This window comes from Phocoena sinus, chromosome 13 (genome assembly GCF_008692025.1).
Source record: "Phocoena sinus isolate mPhoSin1 chromosome 13, mPhoSin1.pri, whole genome shotgun sequence".
Taxonomy (NCBI): Eukaryota; Metazoa; Chordata; class Mammalia; order Artiodactyla; family Phocoenidae; genus Phocoena; species Phocoena sinus.
In genome coordinates, this window is record NC_045775.1 from 10,515,561 (window position 1) to 10,536,187 (window position 20,627).

A 20,627-nucleotide genomic window follows, 5' to 3' on the forward strand; every position below is an offset into this window, starting at 1 on the left:
TGACATACCTAACAGGTGACTGTAGAACTATGAGAACTGGATGCAAAATATTCAGCACTCTTCCTCTTATTCCCTCTAGAGTGACAGGCACAAGCATTCATGACCGTGTGTGATTGCGCCATTCCTGCGTTTTCCAGTTCCCTGGTCTATTGGCAAGTGGGGGCTGCTGTCCACCCTTCTTCTCACCTGCCAAGCTTGTGTGCGGGCTAGGGCTGCATCCACCGGAGGAAGGGCTGCCTGCCTCTCCTCAGCAAGGCACCTTCCCCTTGTCGAGCAACGTACCAATCTAGAGGGGGAGCATTTTTCTGATTGATGTAACAGGGGAGTAAAAATGCCCATGGCTCTGGGCATAGGATGGGTACATTGTAAGGCCAAAGAGATCACTGTTTCTAATTGACTTCATAATAAAACTTGTCATGATAAAGGCCAGGGTACCTGAAGACTTTTTCTAAATACCTGTACATTTTGTCACGGTCTCTGGTTTTTTTTTTTTCCTGATTAAGAATATCATGAAATCTTATACAATTTCTTTTTGGTGCAATCTTAGAATCTGAGACAAAATACAAGAAGGCAAAGACAACTTTGAAGTCAAACCTCAGCATTCTGTAACTGTGACAGGAAAAATGAAGACAACCAGAATAAAACGCGCACAAATTTAAATGGTGATAAGACGCAGGATGTAAAGGGAAGTGCAGTCATGACAACCGTCTGATTAGATAACTAATTATCATTTGTAATGGTTATATGGTATAGCTAATCGCAATATAATTAAGAAAGTAGCTGGTCAAAACTGTCCAGTTATACCTGAAATGCTCAAGTGATGCAAGTGGGATTGAAATGTTAGTAGCAAGTTTTATTTATTTAAGTGTAGAGGAATTGCCTCCCTGAAGCCTTCCTGTCCATAGCTCCAGTCTGCCTCAATCTCTCCCACTTCTGAATCCTCACAACATGGCCACAAAGTGGAGAAGAGTTAAAATGACCAACCTTGAGTGGAAACCTACAAGCAGTACAACCAAGGGCAAGTTTTTTTAACCGCTCTCAACATCAATTACGTCTTAGATTGGGCTGCCGTAAAGGTTAAGTGAGATAACGTATTCAAGCTACTATACAGGAGTACCTGCTATATGATGATCTCACAATAAATAGCATCTAGTAATATCACCTGATATTCTTTATTAATTTCCCCCACTGCATTACACATCTGAGGCAATCTGAACCGCCTCTAACCCTAAAACCAACAGCTATGCTGAATTCATGGCCAGAATCGTGATGACTGGACCCAGTTAATAATAAGATATTAAAACAGGCAAATATTTCAAAGTTATAAGGAAAATGTGAGTCAGGGGTTATAGACATGATCAAAGACCTGGATTGGAGAAAAGCTGCAAAATCTCATACACAGATATGTCAGCCTCTAGTAATTCACTTGCCACAATGTATGTAAATTAATGTTTTGAATATAAGCTTCCTTAAGTTACAATGTGCATTTTCCAACAAAGATAAAGTCAAAAATAATTAAAATCTATGGGCAACAATTTTAACTTATGCAATAGGGTCTACTGTGTATTCATGATTGCCCACAAAGAACTGAAAACAATTGCGAATAATGGTTGTCTTGTATCATTTTCAACAGTAGCAGAGGCATACATGATAAGTTAGGAAAGTGATGAAACATACATCACTGTCTGCCCTGAAGTTTACACTTGTCATTTACCACCTCCCAACAGGACTTAAAGGGCAAATATACCTTTCCATCTGATTTGAAAGCTAACTTATTTTGAATTTATCTGATAATAAAACAAAAGAAATTTCAATTTTCACTGTGAACTAGTAGCTTGGACCTGCAATCTAAGACAACAACTCTTAAGAGAAGCCAGTGTGGATCATGGTGAAGGTATAGGAGTCAGACAGACCTGTGTTACAATCCTGGATCTACTGTGTATTAATTACATAGAGTGGAAATTACAATGCCAGCCTGAGACAAGAGAGGTTACAAGGATTACGTGAGATAATGCGTGACTTGCTTAGCTTGGTGTCTAGCATGTGGTAAAAGCATCCAGTAAATACTAAGGACTGTCCTGCTATGAAAACTATCAATCACAGTGACCGCATTCAGATAAGGGGTGCTAAAGACAGGCTTTAACAGCAATATTAGCAGACATAAAATCCTAAGACAATTGTAAAAATGTGTGTGCCAGGAGGAAGGGCTCTTTTATTCACTGCTTTATCTCCTGAACTAGAACAGTCTCTGACACAGAGCAAGTGCTTAATAAATATCTGTTGGATTAATTAACAAGCTCTAGGAAATTACATTCCAGAGGACCCTCCAGAACGGGCAAGACATCATGGTGTCTGTTTTTCTCCTCTGTCCTCCCAGCATGCTCTCTGCTGAGGAATTGACCGGTTTGGTCAAGGTTGTGAAGCACCAACACTGCAGCATAAAGCTTTTCAAACATGAGAGAGAACTTTCTGTGCAGCAAAAGCTCTCCAGTCAAGGGTCTCTTATGTTTCTTAACTCACCTAAACAGAAACAATTTTAGTTCTGTTGGATGGAAAGTGATGTGAGTGTCAAGAGCAATGGACCTGGATATGGGATGCTTGGCCCTTGTCTCAGGCCTGCCATCCACTAGCTGTGTGGCCCTGAGGTCAATGCAATAACCACCCACTGGTGTAAGTCAGGGGCTTATGCGTGTTATAAAAAGTCAGAGATATTCCATAAGAAAGGGAAATAAAGTTATGAAACATTCTGTGAATTGGTTTCCTCCATATGCAATAGAAAAACACCCTGATTCGTCTACACCACAAGGTTCCTGAAGAGATCAAACAAAAGCTCTTGAAAATAATCACTAGATAAAAATACAGTATTTTTATTTGTCCAGGAAAATACTACTTTTTCCCAGTAATAGCTGCAGCTTATTGTAAAGAATTTTTAAAAGGAAGAGATTGAGCAACTAGTAAAGAAGTAAAAAACTGGAAAAAAACAAAACTGGCTATTAGATGACAAAAAGTTTTAAAAACGTATTTCATTTTAGAATACTTTCTTAGGAATATCATTTTAAAATTGACTTGTTGTAGCAGCTAATTTTTTTGTATCTGGGCCCAAAAATAATATGTAAAAATAAACCTTTCTGTTCATTTTCTAATATATAGTGAAGGAGAAAAACGATGATGGGGAGAGAAGGTCAGTGTGTTCTGATTCTGAGCTCTGTCTAGAAAAGGGGGTAAAAGAATAGGCTATTTCTATTAATCTTTCTGTCTCTAAAAACAAAAATAATGATATATAGAGAGTTCGAAATGTCTTGTGTTATCAGAGGAAACACTAGTTGAAAAATATGCTGCATTCAGAAAGTAACATAAATTCTCAGCACACCAGCAGAGGTGAGCCTCCCTCTTCGATATCTGTCTGCAGAGCACAGAAGCGCTCCTCCCTTCAAGGTTCGGGGGCCGGGGATGCAACCAAAGTGTAACAAATATTCCAGAACACTGAGATTTGCTTTTTCACAGGAGAAGCAGAGCACAAATTCTTGGCTGGTGCGGGGAGCATGTATCAGCGAAAGATACCAAAGCAGGAAAGTCCTGGGAGTTATTCCGAGAGGCCCAGAACGTCTACACAGAAGTGCAAGGACATGCCCCGAGTGGAAGGGCTGGACTGTATATAATAAAAGCACACTCACCACAATCCTAAATAGCAATTTTTCCTGGGTAGAAATGGGATACATTCGTGTGTGTGTGTTTGCTTTTCTATGTTTTCCAAATCTATAAGAAACAAACCATTTTGGTAATAGGAAAAAAAGCAAATAAAAATGTTATAGTTCAAAAATTTATCCCAATGGGGATTCCCTGGTCGCGCAGTGGTTAAGAATCCGCCTGCCAACGCAGGGGACACGGGTTCAAGCCCTGGTCCGGGAAGATCCCACATGCCGTGGAGCAACTAAGCCTGTGTGCCACAACTACTGAGCCTGTGCTCTAGAGCCCATGAGCTACAACTACTGAGCCCACGTGCCTAGAGCCCGTGCTCCGCAACAAGAGAAGTCACCGCAATGAGAAGCCTGCACACCGCAACGAAGAGCAGCCCTCACTCACCGCAACTAGAGAAAGTCCTCATGCAGCAACAAAGGCCCATCGCAGCCAAAAATAAATAAATTTATATTAAAAAAATTATCCCAATGAAACTGATGAGACTTTTGTATCTTTTAGGTTTTTTTTTTTCTTTGTTTTTTAGTGTCAATACAGCTTCATATACTCCTAGACCATATTCCTAGACTCCAGCTCCCACTGTAGCTCCTTAAAGAATTGATTAGGCTGCCCGGCTGTTTTTCCGGGAAGTAGGCAACACGGTGCTACCGTCTGCTTCTAATGAAGACGATAATGATGAAGCTCAGCCCTGTGGGTTAAGCCTCCATCAAAATGCATATGTGTTTACAGAGCTGTGGCTATTAATTTAGGTCACAGCTTCGGTAAAAAGAGAGCAGTGTTTTAACATCTTTTTGCTTCTGCTTTCAAGGATCTCTATTTCCCACCTAGATGTGCTGTAGGTTCGGAGGTTTGAGGACTCCCCTACCATCCCACTGGGTTTAACCTTTGAATGTAATTTCAAAGAACTGACAGTGGGGTGGGGATCAGTGTAACAGCTTTATTAATCCTAGAAATTGTGCAAGAACCGCCAGTGTAGGATATCTGAACAGAGTTGGTTTGGAGAATATTACTTGGGTCTGAGGACAAATGGGACTCCCTTGCCCCCTCCCCCTTCATGCTAACAGGACCTGCAGGCAGCCATTATCAGATTTTCCCATTCGGTCACATGCTAAGAAGCTGCACTGGGACAGAGGGTGGATATAGTTTTATTACACCAAGACAGGAAACAGGAAGGAATCATGGATCCACAAGGTGAGCAAAGAGAGAGAGAAGCATGACTCCCAGTAACCAATTTTGTAGGAACCCAACAAAACTACTAGAGAGAAAATCTGAAATTGCTCACTGCAATATCCCCACTCATGGGGAAGAGAGCAGTCTCTCCTGACACTGGAAGAAAAGGCTGACCGCTCCTCCCCCTTCCCTAACTTTTGTTCTCTCTTAACCCATTGGGTCCAGGGACCAAGACTCTGGCAGCCAGGTGGGTTGTGTTAGATCATTAGCGCATTGAGGTTTCTGCCGGTGAGCCCAGAACTATAGCGTTCCCTCAAGAAGAGTCAGGATAGGACATTAGTTAAATCAGCATCACAGGCATGCTAGGCCATCACTTCTTCACCTATTTCTCACTCCACAGTATATCATCCAAATATTGCATAACAGGATAAACGAATAACATAAAAATGCCTCAAATTTGAATGTGGATTTCCCCCATTATTACATTCCGAGAGAGGAAATAAAATAAAGATCACCTCTGCCTCATAAATTACAGTTTAGAGAACTAAACCCAAAGTTCCTCGCTCCCGTTAGGTAGAATAACACACCCCCACCCCCAACACCAGTAAGATGTCCACGTCCTAATTCCTGGACCTGTGCATATATGTTACCTTATGTGGCAAAGGTTGCAGATAGAATTAAGGTTGCTAATTAGCTTTAAAACAGGGAGACAGTCCCTGGAAAATCTGAGTGGATCCAATGTTATCATAAGGGACCATAAATGGGGGAGAGAAAGGCAGTAAGAGGTCAGACCCAGAGAGAGAAGGATTCTGCCTAACGTTCCCGGCTTTGAAGATGGAGGAAAGGGGCTTTGAGCCTAGGAATGTGGGCAGCCTCCCGAAGCAGCAAAAGTCAAGGGAACAGACTCTTCTAGAACCTCAAGTAGGCCACACAGGCCTGCCAAGAGCTGCGCTTTAGCCCAGTGAAGTTAACTGATTTAGCTAAGGTTTATTTTGAATTTTCAGAACCATAATACATTTGGTGTCATTCCTCATGATAATCTAGAATCCTACTTCCTTATCCTTTTCTCCCTCAGCCAGACGTAACTCACCTGGAGGGAGTTTGGGTTCTCTGGCAGAAGTTGCATCCCAGGTCACCACCTGCTCGAATGGGTGCTGCTTTTAGCACCTCCACAAGTGAATTAGTGCAGCTCCAAGCTTCTCATGACTGTCATGTTTCCAGAGTCAGTCAGGACACATAAGAATATCACAGCACCAAATTTGTGCCAACAGAATTTATAGCACAACTAACCCTCACCCAGGTTCCATAAAGTACTGTGTTTCCAGATCCTAGGACACAATTTAGAGAGGAAGCCAGGCTCACAGTTTTGTCTCCACCTATGAATGTAACAGAGCCCTAGTGCTGGCTGAGCAAAGGGGGGAAATATTTGGGGCTTCAGTTCTGCTGGGACGCTGCTCTCTCTCTCCCATGGGTCTCAATCTAAAATCAGGATGAAGAGATCTTCTACTGAGAGGCTAATTGTGACCTTCTGATTTATTGGGAGTAGCGGGTGTGGGGAAATCCATCTATCATACAGCCTCTCCTAGGATTTAAACAGTTACACACAGATGCTCCCTCTTAGGATCTGGCCCTCTGAAATGCCATTTCTGTTCTGAACTGTAGGTTCCAGAACCCAACACTGAACTACAGCGTTCAGTGTACAGTCTCTGTACACTAGTGGCATTAGCTCTTAGGAGGTTCCCTCACATTTACAACGTTTCTAACAGGGAGCTCACAGAACCAACCTCACTGCCTTGCTTTCCCTGTGATGTTATCCACCGCCAGCAAGATGACCAGGCATATATATATATATATATATATATATATTTTTTTTTTTTTTTTTTTTTTTTTTTTTTTGCGGTACGCGGGCCTCTCACTGCTGTGGCCTCTCCCGTTGCGGAGCACAGGCTCCGGACGCGCAGGCTCAGCGGCCATGGCTCACGCAGCCGCTCCGCGGCATGTGGGATCCTCCCGGACCAGGGCACGAACCCGCGTCCCCTGCATCGGCAGACGGACTCTCAACCAACGCGCCACCAGGGAAGCCCCAGGAATATTTTATTGCTGTGTATGAGTGGCTATTGCTTCTACCTCTTGCACTTGATTTACACAGGCTTAGGAAGCTTCTCTCTCGAGGGTAGTCCTCCAGTTTTCTACATGTGTCTCAGTTTAAAACTACCTTCAGCAAATTCATGAACTTCCAAAAGCATGTGTGCCTCTGGGGGCCAGTAAGAAGACCCTAGACCATGAGCTTCCCTGGCAAATCTTCCCATCTCTCAACTCTTGAATTTTCCAAGCCTTGACTAACCTGTTCTATTTTCCCAGCACTGAAATTTCTTTGTTTCCTCATTGTTCTGTCACAGAGGGGTAAGTCTCTGGGTACTCCAGTTCCTCTGTTTCACCTCCCCCTCCTTCTCAGCAGGCCAAGTGAAGTTTAAAACTTTTTAACCTACTTTTTAAGTTGCTTCTCTTTCTTCTCAATCACATGTGGGGCTAACCCTGCGCGCGGGATCACCGTGCTTTCCTTCCTTTCCCCTTGCTCTTGGGCTAAGCACACACACCTTCAGATTCTCTTTCGTTTTGTCCCCAGCCTGAGATAAAAATTCATTCAGCTCCAAGTCGGCCAAAAATAAATGCAACCCACCACCCAGGGGATCTAATTTCAATCATGTTGACCTTTACATCTGAAATTTAGGATGTTATCTGTCCTAAATCTCTCTACTCCGTAAACGTGCTAGTTGTGTTCCCCTCATAGTAAGTAGTAAATAGCTGTTCTCATGAGTGGCTGTGTTATTTTTAAAACTCAGTAAATATATTATGCTGATATTCCCTTAATAACCTGCACAAATCTCATGCACCGTCTTCATGCATCTGTCCCGGGTCTTGGCGGGTTCCCATTTGCTCTTACGATTCACTGGCCACGCCTCCCTAGCCCCTCACCCCTGCCTGCTGCTAGGAGGAGGTCTCCCAGTAATGCCCCAGACAGTCTTTCTCTGGGGAACATCCTGGCTCGCTCTAAGAATATACTGCTTGGGCTTCCCTGGTGGCGAAGTGGTTGAGAGTCTGCCTGCCAATGCAGGGGACACGGGTTCGAGCCCTGGTCTGGGAAGATCCCACACGCCGCGGAGCGACTAGGCCCGTGAGCCACAACTACTGAGCCTGCGCGTCTGGAGCTTGTGCTCCGCAACAAGAGAGGCCGCGACAGTGAGAGGCCCGCGCACCGCGCTGAAGAGTGGCCCCCGCTTGCCGCAACTAGAGAAAGCCCACGCACAGAAAAGACCCAACACAGCCAAAAATAAATAAGTAAATGAAATAAAAAAAAAAAAAAAAGAATGTACTGCTTAATGTGGCTAAATGTGGGTGAGAAATCCAGTCTCCTATTTAGTAACCACTAAATCATGCCCTTCGTTTTCAGCTCTCCCTTTCAAAGCAGTTAAACATGGCACACCTCCTTCTCCCATTCATATCCGTTTTCTCTCAGATGTTGAGTTTTCAGACTTTTGGTTAAGAAAATTCCTCACTTGGTCCGTTTCAATGGGCACATCCTCTTTCAGTTTTTCTTTCCCTTTTCTACTGCTCTTCTCTGACTTGACGATAAAAACATGCTTTTTAAAAGACTAATTCTGCTCCAACATAACTGACCAAACTCCATGCCTGAAAACACTCTGTTTCAGAGATACGATGTTTTCACGCTTTTTCCATTTAATAGGCTTTTCTGTCTCAATCCACCAAGATGACATGTTGCCGAAAAAGGAGGAAATCTTCCTTTTTATTTGTTCATTGATTGAAAAATGCAACATTTCCCTGCCACTGATCTCAGTATGGGTCTCCGAAACCCATGTTCAGGGCTTATGGAGGAAATATTCTAGAACCAGCTTGAGGCCCTGTGGATAGGACTCCACAGACTCTGGAAGCTGAATGAATCCAAGTGTCCACAGCTCCCTTTTCTTCTGGATGAAATTCAAAACAAAACCAAAACAGAATTTGGGAAAGCTGCTCTAGTACTTTCTGTCAAAGCCCTACTATTAACAATCTAAGGGTCAAAACATCACGCACGAATGTTCTGGATGTACAATTTGGTTGCTTTGGGTAGTTTAAAGTCCCAGTAATATAATGCCAGCCTGTCACTGCAATGATGTACGTATCCTGCTGCAACTTTCTAGGCCAACACTTGGCATATCAGCTCCCATGAGCAAGGACTCAGAATCTCCAGAAAGCTGCTTTCTTTCTAAACGGCACAGAGTATGAGGAAATGTTTGATGCTCAAATCCTACTACTTGTTCCTCTTGCTGTCTTCCTGTCTGAAATCTGGTGAATAGGAGTATCAAATGGTAAACAGACTGGAGATTGCTACTTGGGCCTGGGCCCCAACACAGCATCCTGGTCTATCCGTACCTAAGGAAAGCAGCTGGACCCAATGACCGGCCACGCTGATGTACACAAGGGGTTTTAGGCTGAAAAGCTGGAGCAGGGGCCTAGTCCCAAAATGGGATTAAGACCAGCACAGATGAGTTTAATTCACTGAAAAACAGTGGAGCACCCATTGGAGTCTGCCACCTGGAAGACACTGGCACAGCGACTGAAAGCAGAGCTCAGGGGCCATGGTTGGGGCCGACAGAATCGTCTGAGCCCCCCTCCCCTTGTCCCAGTCCAACCCCTGGAAGAGCCAGCCTTTCCCCGGACAGCCTGGGCCTCCCAGTGCATCTTTTCTTGGGCCTCAGGAGCAAAGAGGGGAACGCTTGGGGATGCAGCGCTCCCCCGCCCTCAAGCACAGGCCAGAGCTTGAGGGACCCGTGTTTCCAAGCCCAGGATCTGGCCTCGGAGCTGAGCCTCTAACCCCACAGCCCACAGAGCCCTCCAGCCCTACGTGGAGCTCACGTCCCCGCCACAGAACAAAGGGGCGGCATCCTCCATCTCTGACCCTCTCCTCTCCTGTTGCATGAGGTTATTTTATATAAAACTCAAAGGGTGAAAAAAAAAGCCAGAAACCTTACTTACTGTTTCCTGAGGCTTCCAGGGAAAGAGAGTACTGGTCTAAAGCAGTGGTTCTCCAAGCCTGAGGCCTGATGGAGCAGCATTGATATCACCTGGGAACTTGTCGGAATCGCCAGCTTATTGGGCCCAGACCCACCAAATCAGAAATGCAGTGGGTGGGGCTTAGCAGTCTTCGGCTTCACATGCCCTCCAGGTGATTCTAATGCACACCCAGCTATAGGACCACTGGACTAAACAAGGGCATAATTACACTAATCAGAGGAGCTACTTCTCCACACGTGGAAAGGGGCAAACATGCAGAGAAAGAAAAAAGCCTACTCCAAGATTTTCTCTTTGTGGAGAGAAAGACAAACCTATAGGGGGTGTGGAGAGGAATTGAGACATTTCTTTCCTACCAGATGATTCTTCAGTAAAATAAAAAGATGAGAAATAGTCACTAAGAACCAATTCTGGATTACTGAAATTGGTCTTCTCACTGCTGTCTATCAGGTTTATTTTTCTAGAAATCAAGTTTAGTATTCTACCTTGCTCAAAGCTAGTGCTTAGCTAACTACTCCTACTGAGTAAAGCCTCAGTTATCTAGCATGGAGAACAAAGCAAGTCACAACTTGCCTCAAACCATCTTTCGACCTAATTTAAGCTCCTGTTCAGTTCTATGCATCACACATAGATGCTTAGGTGCAGGTGCTTATGCTTACGAAGTAAGCAACTTTGAATACAAAAGCAGAAGAGTTTCCATCCTCCAGGGTAGTCTCCGGTATCAGAAGCCCCCAGGAAGCAAGTTAGCAATGCAAAGGTTCAAATGCATCCCCAGAGAACTGGCTACAGCAGGCCTGGAAGGGGGCCTATGTATACACTTGTCAAGGGCTTCAGATGAGTCGGCCGAGTCCACGTGAAATCACCCGTTGAGAAATTCTGTTCCACATATTTAATAAACTGTGATCCCTGGCAAGTGCCTAGACTTGAAGCAAGTGCCTATTAATTACTGAGTGGTTAATAGTCATCCTTTCCACATTCAGATATTTCCATTTTATAAAACCCTCTAACCTACCTCATTGAACCATCCTAACATCTTACAGCGTGAAAACATTTACTTATTTTGCACATTTAAAACACACAATAAGGACAAAAGGAATTCACATCATTTCCACTGAGGTGTCTAGTACTTAAATGCCTTCAAACTTGAAAGGCAGGGACACCAGAGGCAGCACACCACCGCACGGAGGATCCTAGACGCACCAATAGAACTGCTCTCATTAAGGTCTTCACCTGGGCTCCTTTTCCAAGGAGGGCTTCCACATCTAACTTTAGGCGGCTGTTCAGGGTTGCTCTGCCAAAGCGCAGCCGTGATCATTTCTTCTCTTAATTTTGTCACTACCTTACGTTTTCCTTCTCTGCAAAGTCTCAGAACAAATAGATTCTGTTCGCATGAATAATGCACCACGTTCCCAGGTACAAAGAGAAGGGTAAGTCTGCACAGCTGCACAAGGAAACTTAACCAGGATCCATTTCCAAGGCTTTGCCTGCATCAAAGGTCTTAGAGGCCATCTGGGAAAATCTTTCTTTCCTTCGGTTAATCCTTTGAAATTCTTTCCCTTCCACTCCCAGAATTGTAAATTCCTTTATCAAACCAAGCACGCACTTTTTAGCAATAGACTAGGGGTCAGAAGCCTGGGTTCTAGTTTTAGATCTGCTACTAGCTGCTGCAGGACTGTGGACAAAACATTTGACCTCACCGAGACTCAGTTTTCCTATCAGCAAAATGGACCTGATGAGATGAATTAGGTGGTCCCTAAAATTCTTTGGCTCTATGTAGTGGAGAAAGGGTATATGAAATTCTCCATCCAAATCCAGACAGTGTAAAGCATCCTATTTTAATAAGATGACCTTACTCCCAGATATTTCCCTTCTCTGGCAGTCATTTCAGGCTGAGATATTTGCACATGCGAGATTCTAAGAGCTGAGGAAGAGGAATGTGGTGGACTCAGAGCTGTTTCATAGCCTGAGGAAAGGTTTTGTTTTGGGGTTTTTTTTTTGCGGTACGCGGGCCTCTCACTGTCGTGGCCTCTCCCATTGCAGAGCACAGGCTCCGGACGCGCAGGCTCAGCGGCCATGGCTCACGGGCCCAGCCGCTCCGCGGCATGTGGGATCCTCCCGGGGGGCACAAACCCGCGTCCCCTGCATCGGCAGGCGGACTCTCAACCACTGCGCCACCAGGGAAGCCCAGGAAAGGTTTTTAAGAGCTGTCATTTCACATGTTGTGCCGGAGTGGGGTCGTCTGTGCTAGAGTCCTTACGCTTCTCTCAATCTTATTTCAAGAGAGAATGTTGAGGCTTATCCTGAACTGGAAACTCTGTTAGCCTGAGATGCAAATACAGCCACGAATTAAAGCACCCTGGAGGCAGTGGTCGCTGACCAAGCGTATGAATATTTGGCTCTCTCTGCTGTTAATGGCAGATTGAAAGACAATGTGTGGAAATGGCTTCATTTTACTTTACCAGGCTAAACTAATGTAGGTAATTAAGATTCACTGCCTGACTAGCTTCAAATGGCTATACAGAGAGCAACATATTCTGTTACTCTCTAAATATCAAGGTTTATCCAACAGTAAGAACGAAATTGTATATAATCGAAGGTCTGGTTATCCGTTCGTGTTTGATCCTTAATGACGCACAACCCTTTAGAACACTCATGCTGTGTCCTCTGTTTATGAAGGGCGGACAAGAGGGTCCCAGAGGTTAATGACTGTGCAGGTCTCCTAGCTAGCTGGTAACCAAGACAGGTCTCAAAGCAGAAGCCCTCATGGTAAATTAGTGCTCTTTCAAATTAGTCATTGCAAGGATTCATTTTTGTTAAGAGAAATCCTTTACATTTTACTGTTCATGGTTCATTGAGCCATCTGGGATCAAGGGCATTTTGGACATTGAGCAGTGCTGGGGGTAGAGATGAAAGGAAAGAAGGGACAGTCCTCGTTTTTCCAATGGACTCAAGTGCCGTTTATCTTTCATAATCTACCAACAAGGTAAGCTAAACCCCAGCCCCATCCCTCATGAAAAGATGACTTCAAAAGTCACACTTTAGAAATAAACTAATTCAGAAAGTGTGTTGCCCAGGGTTTATCAGGCTCTGAACCGTTTCTCACAGAAGCACAAGAAGCTGTGCCACTTCCGGGAGGCTGAGGGAGGCCTGGCTGGCCCCAGAGTGAAGTTCAAGGCTCCGGGGATGCAGAGGAGCTGCCCAGAGGAACCAGGAAGGCCAAGGGCCAAGAAGTCAAGTACAAGCTGTGTCCTAAGGGCACCCAGCGTCAAGCTGAAGAAACTCACTTCAGCCACCAACCGTGAGTACTGTGCTCCAGCCAATAAAAGGAAACAAAGTCCAGGTGCCAGAAGCCAGGCAGATCCTGGGGAATGTGAGAAATATGAAAAAGACGGAGTTCATCACTGGGCCCAGGTCTGGAATATCCATGGTGTTTTGACAAGCTCCTGGCCCTTGGGGTTTGCCCCATGAATGAATGAATAGATGGACAGTGGCAGATTATCTGTGGGAATAGTGTTTCTTTTTCAAGAGAATATGACGAATCATGTCACAATACTGGCAGGAATGAGCATCTCTGTGGAACCCCTGGGGTGGCCTACTCAGAAGGGCGACCAGTAGGACCATCCTCTTGAACGAGAAGATCTGATGGGACCCTTTGTGTTTTAAAGTTTTAAAGAGAAAAGCTCATCCCCAGTAAGGGAAAGGAAAGGGTGGATCTGGGTTCCTAAAGTAACGAATGCTTGAACATGTCTTAGCTCCGACACTGGAGGAGGTAGCAATGCTTGAAAACGCACGGTTAACTGGTCGAGCTAAAACTGTCCGTATTCTGACCTGAGAGACCAGCATAGAAGCATTAGCAGTGGACCCAGTCTCTGACCTGGGTCAGCCTTTGGAGCCTCTCCTCCTGATAGCTCAAGGCTTCTGCTGGAGAGACCTGCTTGGTGCCCGCCTCCTTGCGATCCAGCATTCCTGACGTCCCACGCCAATAAGTGGCAGCATCACCGCTGGCCTGCCTCAGCCCACATCTTTGCTGAGTGCCCTTTCAATCAGATGCCCTCTCCCCTAAGCACAACAGTGGGGAGTCGGCAGCCCTAAACTGAACTCTCTGCAGCAGAAAATGACGACAACGTCCTGGGTCTGCAGCCACTGTGGGAGGGGTACTTGGACCAGTTACTGTGCATGGATGCAACTCACCAAGGGCAACTCCTTCTCAGCCACTAGCGCCTCTTTTGCCAACCGGAAATGAACTGCCCGCTCCTTCCACCCTTGGCTGCAAGACCCAGCACAGGGACGAGGAAGATTCTATAGGGGAGGACTGAATACTTATCGGGGCTTTTACTCAGTATTGATGGCTGGTGTGATGGGGACAGGGGAGAGAGTGAGCATTTGTATTCTAGAGACAGAACGGTCACAGCAAGCACACTCCATTACCACATTGGGGGCATCCCTGTTTCAGAACGAACAAATTAATTAAAGGATGAATGGATTAATTACGTTTATAGGAGATTTGTCCTGTTTTAAAGGCACCAGAAGGACACACCGGTCTTGACTTTAGCCATTCCTGTTTCTGCAAGTGACTTTGCTGTACACCTGAAACTAACATAACATTGTTTATCAACTATACTCCAATATAAAATAAAAAGTTTTAAAAAAAAAAGTGACTTTGGCACCACCAGCGACTGTCAGTCTTAACTATGACCCAGAAAATTTTGATCAGATGCGAGTTAATTTGCTCTGAGCCATTCCCTAGGGACACAGAAGGTCAGACCTAGAGCCCATCATCCCGATAAGAGGCTCCTATGAGCTCAGGACTCAATGCTGAAAGCAGAGTTTGGTGACCGTCTGGAAAGGCATCTTGAGTGGAGAGTGTGTCCTGGCTTGGCCATTGGGAGACGCAAGTTCTAAAGCACAGCTCTACTTACAACCTGTGAGAACTCAACAGGAAAGTGGGAAAGATTTGTCTTTTTGTTTTTTAATTCTCAAAGCTTAGCCCAGTGTAGGAACTCAATAAAGCAAAGAGCGGGGAAGAGAGAGCCAGGGACAGAGGGAAAAATCTGGCCTCCCTCATGAACTTTCTATGGTGACCCCACAGAGGGAAGTGGGGAAGATGCTTTGTGAACTAAACACTGCTAAGTAAGTTCAAAAGTTTTGTGGGATAAAAGTTAGCCTCTAAATGCCACAATTGGAAGTTGAGCAAAAAGTCTGACAGTCTCGTTTTCAGAACTCTTTGCAAGGGTACTTGATGTGAAGGTGCAAAAAACTAGCAGCTGCAGTTGCTGTAGTTCTGTCTTCAGCTCCACGATGTTCCCCTGGCCAAAAATGCACTAAGTTGCCTCTGAGTTCAAAGCATTCAGCAAACAATGGCAAGGCAGAGCCACCGGAAGCAGACACCTGATTTCCATGACAAATATGGTAACGCTGTATCAGCTAATGGAGCCACCTTCTGTGTTGCCGGATGGGCATATACAGCAACACAAATTGGACTAGAATGGAACCTGTCCCCTGTTGGTAGAGCTGCCCCAAAGGGATGGAGAGATCAGTAATCATCCCCACTGGTTTAATACTGAATTGTTTCAAAACCAACTCATAACTGATGCCAAGTAAAAGCACTGTGTACCCATTACAATATGGCATGATTGAAGATTTAAAAAATAAAAGTTTGACAGTCTCTTCTGGAAGGATCCACATAGGATTTTCCTGCATGCAACAAGACCCAGTTTACATAGCCCCTGTGCTGGGTCACAGCCCCCCTTCTTTGGAACATGAGGGGTTGACTCCCTTGGGTGTCCTGGGGCCAGGCTCTACTGAGAAGTAAACACCTTGGTGGTACCACACGTTCATGGGTCCCCGTTTACACTGTGTCAGGAATAAATGGAGCTGGTGGCACAGGAATACCATCCAGGATGGGACTGTGACCAGGCGGGAGGGAAGGGAGAGATACGGGCTGGCAGTGGGTTGCGATACCAGGCCAGGGGTACCCACGGCCAACTGCACTCAGGGCTTCAGTGCATCTTTAAAGAGAAACACGTTCTTAACCATTTGTTGGGTTTTGGGCAGTACAGTTGGGTAGACAAGAGAACAGGTTCTACAACCAGACTGCCTAAGTTCCAACCGTGGCTTTGTTTCTTTCTAGCTCTAAACCTGGATGAGTCTTGTAACTTCTCGATGGACACGGGGATGATGAGAGTATCTACCTTGTCAGCTTGTTGAGAAGGCCCTGGGGCTGGTCACAGCCACAGACCAAGTGTTTGGTAATTATTTGCTCTCCTGGAGACTCCTCCCGGGTGTGCCCAGGTCAAACACTTGAATCAAAATCGAATAATTATGGTAAAAGAGGCATCGGTCGAGCGATAGGCATGTTCACAAACAATGTGTCCTTCAGCCACATAGAGCTCAGCCTTCACCACAACACCACGAGGAAGGAGTATTTTGCTTATCACAGACACGAAAACTGAGGTCATAACTGGTGTTCAAGGTGGCACCGCTGGTGAGCACACCAGTCTTGGGTCCACCCAGACCTGCTTCTTGGAAAACAGCACAAGCAAGGGCTGTGTTTGCCAACACAGATCTCATCACCACCAGAAGGATCTGTGCAGACAAATGGTAGTTTCTGAAGGAGACCTGAGTCTGACTTCAGCAGCAGGTGGGAAACAAAATACAGTCGGTCCTCCGTACCCACAGATACTCTGCTACACCATTTTATATAGGGACCTGAGCGTCCACAGATTTGGGGATCCTCGAGGGTTCCTGAAACCAATCCGCCACAGACACTGAGGGGCAACTACGGTCAGTAGCTGCAGATGGAACATTCTCCCATAATACACAGGCAGGTCACAAGGCATGGAAGCTACAGGCAGGGACCTCTGAGGCAGAGGAGTTTAAAATGTTGCTCCTAATCTTTAATGAAAGATAAAAGCTGAAAACTCAAAGATCCCCTGTTTAAAAATGCCCTTCAGGCTTTGCCCAACTGAATGGGGAAAATATCCCGCTCAAAACCCTAGAAATATCTGGGGATGTCAGATTCTAGCTTTGGCCGAAAACCAGGTAAGGAGGGATCAGGTCTTTGAAGAAGGTCTGCTGAAGTCTCTGAGCTCCAGGCCCACCAGAAGCCATGCCCAGCGAGGCTTCTCTCCCCCGTCCTAGATGAAATCGTCAGAGACGGCCTCTGGAAGCTTGAGGAAGGGGAAGCACCCAGGTAGCAAGGATTCATCCCTAAACCTAATCTGTATTCCTCAACAACTTCCCTGGAGAAGCTCTCTGCCGTGCCAAAGGGAGAAGATATTTTCATTCCATGTTTTATAGACTTGCTTCCTTGCTGGTGCAGGGAATACCACTCTCCTGGCTCCTAACTCTGCTGGATAGGCACAGATGATTATATGCTTTAATTTCATTTCTTTGAATAGGAAGAAGATGATCTCCAGTAATGTATATGAAAGTCTTATAACAAACAAAAGTAAAGGGTTATATGCAAAAATGTATAAGGAATGATGGTGATCACGGTTATAAAGATAAATGTTATGCAGCAAAGGGAAGAAAACCTAAATTTTAATGACAAGAATAATTAATAAACTGTGGCTTATCTATACGATAGAGGTCTAGACGGCCATTAAAATTCATTTTACAATGAACTTTTTATGATGAAAGAAACTGTTTATGGACCAGGGCTGTGTGAAAATCACATACCGCCTCCCTGCAGGTAAGCTAGATGGACAGATGGACGTAGAGACAATGAGAAGGAAGGGGAAAGGAAGAAAGTTACAATATATAAACAGGATTTACCTCAGAGTGGGTATACCAGTGATGAGCTTTATTTTCTTTTACTTTTATTTCTTTCGTTCTACCCTGCCTTGTTCTGAAAGCAATTTAAAGTTGTTTACAGAAGGGAGAGGGAGAAGATGGCGGAAGAGTAAGACACGGAGATCACCTTCCTCCCCACAGATACACCAGAAATACATCTACACGTGGAACAGCTCCTACAGAACACCTACTGAACTCTGGAGGAAGACCTCAGACCTCCAAAAAGGCAAGAAACCCCCCACGTACCTGGGTAGGGCGAAAGAAAAAAGAAACAACACAAAGGATAGGGACGGGACCTGCACCTCTGGGAGCAAGCTGTGAAGGAGGAAAGGTTTACCACAGACTAGGAGCCCCTTCGCGGGCGGAGACTGCAGGTGGCGGAGGGGGGAGCTTCAGAGCCGCGGAGGAGAGCGCAGCCACAGGGGTGCGGAGGGCAAAGCGGGGAGATTCCCGCACAGAGGATCAGGGCCGACCGGCACTCACCAGCCCGAGACGCTTGTCTGCTCACCCGCCGGGGCGGGCGGGGCCTGGAGTTGAGGCTCGGGCTTCGGTCGGAGCGCAGGGAGAGGACTGGGGTTGGCGGCGTGAACACAGCCTGAACGGGGCCAGTGCGCCACGGCTAGCTGGGAGAGAGTCCGGAAAAAGTCTGCAGCTGCCAAAGAGACGAAACTTTTTCTTGCCCCTTTGTTTCCTGGTGCGCAAGGAGAGGGGGTTAAGAGCGCAGCTTAAAGGAGCTCCAGAGACGGGCGTGAGCCGCGGCTTAAAAGCGCGGACCCCAGAGACGGGCATGAGACGCTAAGGCTGCTGCTGCCGCCACCAAGAAGCCTGTGTGTGAGCACAGGTCACTATCCACACCCCCCTGCCGGGGAGCCTGTGCAGCCCGCCACTGCCAGGGTCCCGGGATCCAGGGACAACTTCCCCAGCAGAACGCACGGCGCGCCTCAGGCTGGTGCAACGTCACGCCGGCCTCTGCCGCCGCAGGCCCGCCCCTCACTCCGTGCCCCTCCCTCCGCCCGGCCGGAGTGAGCCAGAGCCCCCGAATCAGCGGCTCCTTTAACCCCATCCTATCTGAGCGAAGAACAAATTCCCTCAGGCGACCTGCACACAGCAGCGGGGCCAAATCCAAAGCTGAACCCCGGGAGCTGTGCGAACAAAGAAGAGAAAGGGAAATCTCTCCCAGGAGCCTCAGAAGCAGCGGATTAAATCTCCACAATCAACTCGATGTACCCTGCATCTGTGGAATACCTGAATAGACAACGAATCATCCCAAATTGAGGAGGTGGACTTTGAGAGCAAGATATATTATTTTATCCACTTTTCCTCTTTTTGTGAGTGTGTATGTGTATGCTTCTGTGTGAGATTTTGTCTGTATAGCTTTGCTTTCACCATTTGTTCTAGGGTTCTGTCCTTCCATTTTTTTTTTTATTAAAAAAAAATTTTTTTCTTAATAATTATTTTTAAATTTTTATTTTAATAACTTTTATTTTATCTTACTTTATTTTATTTTATCCTCTTTCTTTCTTTCTACCTTTTCTCCCTTTTATGCTGAGCCATGTGGATGAAAGGCTCTTGGTGCTGCAGCCAGGAGTCAGTGCTGTGCCTCTGAGGTGGGAGAGACAACTTCAGGACACTGGTGCACAAGAGACCTCCAGCTCCACGTAATATCAAATGGCGAAAATCTCCCAGAGATCTCCATCTCAACACCAACACCCAGCTTCACTCAACGACCAGCAAGCTACAGTGCTGGACACCCTATGCCAAACAACTAGCAAGACAGGAACACAACCCCATGCATTAGCAAAGAGGCTGACTGAAAACATAATAATGCCACAGACACCCCAAAACACACCACCAGACGTGGACCTGCCCACCAGAAAGACAAGATCCAGCCTCACCCACCAGAACACAGGCACTAGTCACCTCTACCAGGAAGCATACACAGCCCACTGAACCAACCTTAGCCACTGGGAACAGGCACCAAAAACAATAGGAACCACGAACCTGCAGCCTGCAAAATGGAGACCCCAAACACAGTAAGATAAGCAAAATGAGAAGACAAAGAAACACACAGCAGATGAAGGAGCAAGGCAAAAACCCACCAGACCTAACAAATGAAGAGGAAATAGGCAGTCTACCTGAAAAAGAATTCAGAATGATGATAGTAAAGATGATCCAAAATCTTGGAAATAGAATAGACAAAATGCAAGAAACATTTAACAAGGACCCAGAAGAACTAAAGAGGAAACAAGCAACGATGAACAACACAATAAATGAAATTAAAAATACTCTAGAAGGGATCAATAGCAGAATAACTGAGGCAGAAGAACGGATAAGTGACCTGGAAGATAAAATAGCGGAAATAACTACTGCAGAGCAGAATAAAGAAAAAAGAATGAAAAGAACTGAGGACAGTCCCAGAGACCTCTGGGACAACATTAAATGCACCAACATTCGAATTATAGGGGTCCCAGAAGAAGAAGAGAAAAAAAAAGGGACTGAGAAAATATTTGAAGAGATTATAGTTGAAAAATTCCCTAATATGGGAAAGGAAATAGTTAAGTCTAGAAAGCACAGAGAGTCCCATACAGGATAAATCCAAGAAGAAACACGCCAAGACACATATTAGTCAAACTATCAAAAAATTAAATACAAAGAAAACATATTAAAAGCAGCAAGGGACAAACAACAAATAACACACAAGGGAATCCCCATAAGGTTAACAGCTGATCTTTCAGCAGAAACTCTGCAAGCCAGAAGGGACTGGCAGGACAAATTTAAAGTGACGAAGGAGAATAGCCTGCAACCAAGATTACTCTACCCAGCAAGGATCTCATTCAGATTTGATGCAGAAATTAAAATCTTTACAGACAAGCAAAAGCTGAGAGAGTTCAGCACCA